An 8,999-nucleotide genomic window follows, 5' to 3' on the forward strand; every position below is an offset into this window, starting at 1 on the left:
TAATGTCAAGTTTCAAGTGTTAGAATCAAGATATTTAGTTCAAATTTTCAGGATAACTCCCTTAGTTAATATTTCTCCAAAGAATATAAAAATTGTATATTTGCAGCCAAGATTTTGAAAAATGACACCAGTAAATATTAAAATTTAATTTTTCATATTTTTTTTACATATTTGAATTTAATAATAATGGATAGTATTAATATTACCAAATTAGTTATAAATATGTTGACACTATTTATTGTAAGATTTGTACGGCAGGATTTGTAAATAAAATTTGTTTTTATGATTTTACATGGGTTTATATATCAAAAAATTATTAAAAATTCTTTCAAATTTCAAAATGTGATTTTCAAAAAGTACTTCAAATACAGGAAAATTGTGCCGTACAAATCTTATCTGTAACCTTGTTAATAGGCTGTAAAAATTCTATGTCCATATCTCATTTCAAAGTTGGATTAAATTGGTATACAATTATGTAAGAAAACTGTTATTCTGTCAAAAATGTTGAAAACAAGCCATATTTGCACCCCTCTTTTGAAGTCATAGAGCAGTTTTTTTTGGTTAATCTCACTTTTGACACCTCTTTGACACTCAAAGAATCTAAAAATGCATTTACAATAGCAGTCACTCACTCTGAATGCCAGCACCACCTTGTCAGACTTTCCTGAAAAACAGCAAATAATGGCTTTCCCTTTTCAAACATTTATTAACAGCTAGGGGACCTCTACCATAGTTAATACACTAAGGACTCCCCAACTTCTTCTTATTTGGTCAGTTTTTCAGAAGTTTTAACAGGCTATAACTCTGCAATGCCTTTGTGCCCAAATGTCTAGTTTTTTTTATTCCACAGAGAATGTTGACTACTTTTATATTTTAATAGTTTTGTTGAAATTTATAACTGACGCTCTAGCCTTTCCAACCACCTTAAGAGAAACAAACACATCTGGGGCACGCAGGCCACCATACTTAATATCTGACATCATTACTTTCCTTGCAATTCTATCTTTCCCTTTCCAGATAAACGAAAAAAATTTACTATTAACCTCATTCAAAATCTTCTTCGGAACACTTGTCATACGCATAAGGTAGACAATCTTAGATACTGCTAGACTCTTAACCACCTGGATTTTACCTAAAATGGTAAGATCAAATATGTGGCATTCTTTATTTTCTCTTTCGATATAGGTAGGTTGAATTTGATAATATTGGTACGACAAGCATATAGTTTCGTTTTGAAAACCGAGTCAGTCAATGTTAAAATATTACATTATAGCGTAGAAACAGTAAAAAATGATTTCGGACTTGTGAACGGAGTCGAAAGGGAAATTATTATTTTCAACTGCTTTGAGGTAAGAGTAGAAATATATTATTTTCTTTTCATTCGGAATCTTGCCATCTCTTTTGCTTTCCCGTAAACTGGCGGGAGCAGCAGGAAGATAGAGGCCGGAAGAAAGACCATCAGCCGCTATTCGACAGGTACTTTATGGGACGTCGACATTTTAACATAGTTTGGCGAAATTATATGGTTGGGAAGAGAGCGGTGCCAAGGGCAGGGAGGAGGAACATACAGCACTAAGTTTATATCGGCGACCAGGAAGAAGGGGGTTGATGAGCGAGAGGAAAATTGTACCAGGAGGGCAACTGGGACGGCATGCATTCACTTTCCATCCATTTCAACTCGATTCATGTTAGGTTACAATATCTCGAATTCGGCTGTCAGCTACAACTGGTGCATATATATTTTATTTACATAAACGCACTATGAGTCATGACTACGAACACTTCGAACTCCCTATATGATTGCGCTTGTAATTTGTGAAAGCAGTCTCAGAGAATGCGGTTTTACAAACTATTATGTATTTAGATGTACAGAATATCATCGTTTCGTCCACAACCGCGTTTAAAAATTGACTGATAAAAAAAGACTATTGAATCTGAAAAACAGTACGATAGTAATGTTGATGGCTGCAAATGTTTTTATTCTGGTACACCTTGGCAATCGCTGCATGATGTTAAGGGCCGCTTCCTTACCTAACTTTCGCTTGTCGGATTCTTTACAGACCATGGAAATGACAATGGAATTTTAGTGTCAAAACAAAAAACTACGTACACTTACTGTACCGCTATTTTATCAATGCCATATCTTTAATATAATACAAAAAGCTTTGTTTAAGACGATGCAATCGTCAATTTGATTTCTTTCTAAAAAATTGAACATCGAACATGTGATAACCCTATGTAACTGCCACACGGAGGAATTTCCACGCAGTGTTAATATTGAATGTAAAAATACCCGAATCAACCTTGGACAGAAATCAATGTTTAAACTGTCGACGTCAAGAGGGGGCATTCTGCATTGCTGACAGTTTCTGTCGCACTAAAGTATATATTTGTGTGATCAAACATCAATTGTAACAGAATTATGAAACTATCCAAACTTGACAACTTCAAAACACCAGAAGTTTATTAACTGAGCTCTAGAATACAGTGAAATAATATCTTATTGACCATCAAGAGGCTCATTTATTTGACTGGTTTATATTAGGTATAATAAACAAGCAAATTTAAATGTGAATACATAAATACTCCACGAAAAGTGACACCACTCTCTGTCTCTATCTGTCTGTCTCTCTGCCTGTCTCTGTCTCTGTCTGTCTGTCTGTCTTTCTGTCTATCTCTGTCTCTCTAAACATATAAAATACATGAAATCATTGACCATTAAAAGGCTGATTTATTTTACTGGTTAACAATAAGTGCCATGAAAGAGTTTTATATATATATATATATATATATATATATATATATATATATATATATATATATATATATATATATATATATATATATATATATATATATATATATATATTAGTAGTAGTAATCCTTTCACTTTATCTGAGGATTGCAAGATGCATGAAACTTAAGTAATAGATTTCATTACTTTGTACTTGAAGTAATCTGTTTATTTATAACGCTCTGCTTTAGCATTTAGCACTGTAATTTCCCACGAGGACATCTGTATACTTCGATATATATATATATATATATATATATATATATATATATATATATATATATATATATATATATATATATATATATATATATATATAAAGACATTTGACAATTAGTTTCAAAGCGATTGTTTTAAGTATTCAAAATTCATTTCATTGGAAAACCAGTGAGCAATATGTTTGGTTTTAAACTCCTTCGAGTAGATAATATGTTTCTGCTTGGAATAAATTTTATCTGTCACGCTGTATGGTGAGACTTGTCTGTTTGAAAATGATTAACTTTGTTCTGGTTATAATTTTTCATATATGCAACATTAAGAAGGACCGCTTACTTTAGTGATATTTTGAATTATTACTTCCAGAGACCAGCTCTAGAACTGTTAGTTTTTGCTCACTTTCCTTCTTTCTTTCTTTCTTTCTTTCTTTCTTTCTCTATTTCCGGTATTACTACCATAGAACATGCTATATATAAATTTTACCTTCATTACCCAGAACGCATTGCTAAACGCTTATGACGTCATCGCTCAGCTCGGACGGGTTTCACGGGCATTTCTTGTTTGTTTATGTATTTATTTTTTATTTTGCATTGCACATTTATCATATTGCGTTCAGCTATTAATAATTCTAGCTTTCGTTCGCTTTGTTTTTTGTAGTCTGGTTCCCTGACCCATTTCCCCTGTAGAGGGCGTGGGGAAATATAGGGTCAGGTACCGGCTAATGTAAACATAGACGCTATTGGGTTAAAATAAGACAAGCTGTGATTGGATGAAAGTAACACTTGTAACTTTTTCTCATCTTTCTTGGGTTTCGCACTTTCAGGCTCACTTGACACCAACTTCTTGTTTGTACAACAAAGCCGTGGAGGTAGAAAGAAAGACTTTCTACCTCCATGATTTAGCCACTGTGATTTAGCACACCTCTTAATACTTCTAAAACGTCGCATGATGCCTGGCATTTTTCACGAAATTCGGACACCATTCTATCCATCGAAATCAATCGTCGTTCACAGTTCCAACAAAGTTTGCTTTCAATTAGCTGTGATATCGCAGCATTACTTGTGCGGGTATCGAACGTGCTCGGGTCATTGGGGTCACGCCACAGTCGGCGATGACCTCAATGACCCTAGCGTGTTCGATACACGCAACAAGTCCTGCTGCGATCACTTATGGAGTTCGCGCGCACCCGGAGACTGTCATGTGGGAAAAATTCTGACCAGTCCGGGTTATGTCCATAGAGGAGGATATACGATTGACCAATCAGCGAACCTGCCGCCACAACGTCATGAATAATTAACCTTGCAAACTTTGGCTCGTACATTGCAACGAGTTTGGAACTTTTCGGCTAGATTTCGCCCTTTATTTTTAGCACTGGGTAGTTTTTAGATGTAGACGTTACGCACAATGTTCAGTGCGGCCGAGATGGTGACCGACACAAGTGGTTAGTACATTGAAAATTACTTATTTGGATGAATTTCCTGGCCGGGTACGGCTCCTAGAAATCAGCATTTGACCCTTGTAAATCTACAGTAAGTTATTTGTCGCCAAATATCGCCTATTTTTGGTCAAATTTCAATTTAACCTTGCCATCTGCAGTATGGAGAATTTTTCAAGCTTTGCAAAGATGGGTCAACTGTTTTAGTCGGTCATCGGAGCACGATGGAGCACGATTTTTTCGATCACCATGCGTTGCCCGGTACGATTGACCCTTCGCTCAGAAAAACGCGCGCCGGATCAATCGCCGAGAAGTTAACCAAAAGCTGGAAAAGAGAACGAAAAACGTCCAATAACTCTTTGTCGAATATGGTCAAGGGTTAAGAAACTCAGAAAACTATTCCTGAAGAAATCTTACAATTTTTAACACGGTAGAACGTCGCCAATCGACTGGAGCTAAGATACTTCCGGGTAGCCAACAGTCTCACTCGATCGGTGGATCTCGCTCGATCTGTCAGGTCATATCGCGATCTGAACGAAGTGAACCAACGTAACCTTTGACCCTTGTACATATACAGTACGTGATTGGTTCTTGCCTTAATTTCATTACATATACGGTACGCCATTGGTTCTTCCCTACTATCCTCTATATGGACATAACCCGGACTGCTGACAGGTCACGTGTATGTGCACTTCCGCATGCTACGCCCTCTGTATGCTCTCTGTATTTACGTATCGTTTATAATCAAATCGGCGAGTAGGGTTCTGGTTTTTGCGAAGTCTCGCGATCTTGGCGATCGAATACGTAGAAAGAGTGTCGATGAGAGTTCAATTTTTCAAGAGAGGGCCGTAGTAGCACTAGTCTAGTCGACCCTATTCGTCCACTTATGGAGTTCGCGCGCACCAGGAGACTGTCATGTGGGGAAAATTCTGACAGGTCACGTGTATGTGCACTTCCGCATGCTACGCCCTCTGTATGCTCTCTGTATTTACGTATCGTTTATAATCAAATCGGCGAGTAGGGTTTTGGTTTTTGCGAAGTCTCGCGATCTTGGCGATCGAATACGTAGAAAGAGTGTCGATGAGAGTTCAATTTTTCAAGAGAGGGCCGTAGTAGCACTAGTCTAGTCGACCCTATTCGTCTGTGCTTCCGACCAAGCTGGACAAATTGGGTATACCCTATGGTAGCGCCACGGGTTATCGTAACGTTGCTTGGATAGTCGTTCGAGGCAGGCGGCCGCAGGTCGCCGTTCTCTTTTTTGGAACGACTATCCAAGCAACGTTACGATAACCTGTGGGTAGCGCCGGTTTGCCAGATCATTATTGACAAAACAGTGATGCAAAAATCTTTTATGAAGTGTTGTCCGAGCCCTCTTTTACCGCAAAGTGTTACCGTAGAAATGCCTGTGTTACATATTATTCCGATCTGATTAAACTTTATATAATACTTTACTTTATTATTGCTCAACAACACACTCAAGGACTGGATGAAGCTGCTGCTGGGGGAGAAACTAACGTACAAGAAATAAATTTGGCAAGAGGTAGTTTGTTTTCATGAGTAAAGATATACATGAACTTTTCTCTATCATTAAAATCAAGAAAGCCTCGACTATACAAACTAGTGGATGAAAATAGACCATCTCGATACGTTCTGTATTTTGGACATTCTATAACAAGTGAAATTCATCCTCAACTAAAGACTTACAAAACTTGCAGAATCTGTCATTTGCAGGAACTTTTGGAATTGACCTTCTACCCAGTTCTATTTGTAGGTTGTGATCCGAAATTCGTAGTTTTGTCAGCCACCTCCTATAGGTACAAGATCTTATATCTAGCAAGTAACTTTCAAATTCAATTTTTGTCTTAAATAGCCTGTAAGCTCGGAGCTTATTCCTCTGCATTCCACACTTCCTCGTATCATTATGAATGTTTCTCAGCCATGTTTGTTCATACATTTCACAAAAACTATCATATACATTATTAACTGTGGAATTGATATTGCAAACACAAGACCATATATCACTCCCACTGTAAGAGTTCAAAATGCTTTGTATATAATTAGACCAATCTGAATTCAACCTGGACGTATAAGCAGATCTCAGTAAGATGTCATCTGATAAAACTAATCTATGCCAGTATTTGAGCATGTGCTTTATCACCATAAAGTGAATTGGATTTCTACCCAGCTCTCCAACAACACCATCAGATGGTGCATGTTTAGATACTCCTAGGATAAATCTATAATAAGATATACTAACATCATTGAGAAAGTTACATTTGTCATTAATTTCATATCCCATATTTCACAGCCATATGTCATAATAGGAACAATTAAACTATCAAAGAGTGATAATGCAACTTTTACAGAAAGTGAACCATCTGAAGGCCCTTACGAAGGCTGAAAAGAGCTTTCATTGCCTTCAATTTAAGATTATGTTAATTACCTTTGAATCTACCATTTGGGGTAATGACAAAACCAAGGTAACAGTACGTTTTCACTAAGTCAAGAGTCACTCCATTGTAAGTGAGTTTAACTCCTTTTAAAAGATGATTACTTTTGTTAAACACAATAACTTTCGTTTTCTTTATGTTAATAGATAATTTCCATTCACGACAAAAACTATGAAGTTTATCTAAGCAGCTTTGTAAGCCTGTTTCAAATTCTGAAATCAATAAAAGATCATCAGCATACATTAGACAATTGATAAGGAGTTAACTAAGTTTGATAGGACAGTCCTGACTGGAACCAAATGTACTGGGAAGATCATTTATAAAAATATTAAACAAAGTTGGACTTAAGTTACACCCTTGCTTAACTCCTAAACTGGAGTAAAATTCTTCAGTAAAGCAATTGTTACTTTTCACACAATACTTAATGTTGTGGTACATGGACTTAATTAAGCTATAAAAATTACCATTAATGCCATATTTCTGTAATTTCCAAAGTAAACTTGTACGCCAAACCCTGTCAAATGCTTTCTGAAAATCTACAAAACAACAATAAAGGTACCTACGACTGGGACTACAGCTTGACTGATAAAATTTCGCATAGATATGTTGATCGATATTAGAACGCAAAACAACAAGATTATCTGCAGTTCTCCTCTTTGCTCTGAAACCAGACTGAAATGGCGAAAGAATACCATTGCTATTAAGAAAGTTTAGAAGCCTATTATTCAACACAGAGGTAAACAATTTTGCAAGGCAACTATTTATAAAAATACCTCTGTAATTTGACGGATCACATGTATCACCTGATCTGAACACAGGGACCAAATATGCTTTTTCCAAGCATTTGGAAATGTTCCTGATCTGAGGATAACATTGAATAATGAACACAATGGAGTAAGTATGGAAGAACCACCATATTTTAGCATTTCATTCAAAATACCATCGACACCTGGGGATTTCCCTGATTTAATTTATGCAAAGCCTAAATATTTCTAATTCTCTAAATGTGGAATTAAGAATAACGTTCACATCATATCCATTGGCATCTTCCATTTTGTTAATTCAGATATGATACGTTTAGAAACATTATCAGTTTCTTCACAAGAAAATCACCTAACTGCTTAAAATGATAAAACCATTCAGCAGGAGAGATAGACGAGTCGATTTTCTTACAGACATATGACTCCCTGAAATATCCTTCCACAATTTCCAGTAATCATTATGGTCTTCGGAATAAACCCTTTCTAATTTCCTTAATTGACTCTTTCTGAAAGTTGACCGTTTACATTTTAACAATTTTTTGTATTCTCTGTTTAGAGTGAAACATCTCCCTCTAATATGTGGATCATTTGGGTACGATTCAACAATTTACAGCAATATTTAAGATCTTTACGAAGTGAAAAACAAGACTTGTCAAACCAAGGCTGAAAACCACGTTTTGATTTGTTCTTTTTCAATTTCGGCGTAACCTTACGTAAACAGCGATCTGAGACTTTGTGAATAATACCTTCAAATACTTTTACAATATTATCACAAGAATTGGAACTATGACACTCAATATTATAATTTCTAAAGTCTTCTTGAATAGATGAACTTTGCAGAGTATTTAAGAAATATTGTTTAGCATTATAATTCCAAAAATATTTACTTGAACATGGTTTACACTCTACATCAACTGACTGCTTCACAATATTATTTATATTTATAGAAAAACCTATTGGACAATGATCAGAGAAATGTGTAAAAGCATATACTTTGAAATAGTCTATACGGTTCGCCAAATTCTTGTAACAATACCATAATCTACTGTACTAAATGTATTTCCCTTGTAACAAGTTGGTTTCCATAAAGACCCCCTGCAGTTCTACCATTTAAAATCTGTAAGCCGTTTTGAATGCAAAGATCAATCAGTTGTCTCCCAAAGGAATTACTAAAACTACCATTATCCATTGAAATTCTATTGTGTATAAAGTCAGGAATATAAGAGGCGACAGGAAGAGAATACCGCGTACGCATAAGAAGACGTTGCGGTACTCTATATCTGATTTTAAGGGAGCGTTCAGTTTTTACGGCTGGGGGGGCCGGCAAAATCTTGTCGCCGGTG

The sequence above is a fragment of the Ptychodera flava genome, chromosome 5 (assembly GCF_041260155.1).
Source record: "Ptychodera flava strain L36383 chromosome 5, AS_Pfla_20210202, whole genome shotgun sequence".
In the NCBI taxonomy this organism is placed as follows: Eukaryota; Metazoa; Hemichordata; class Enteropneusta; family Ptychoderidae; genus Ptychodera; species Ptychodera flava.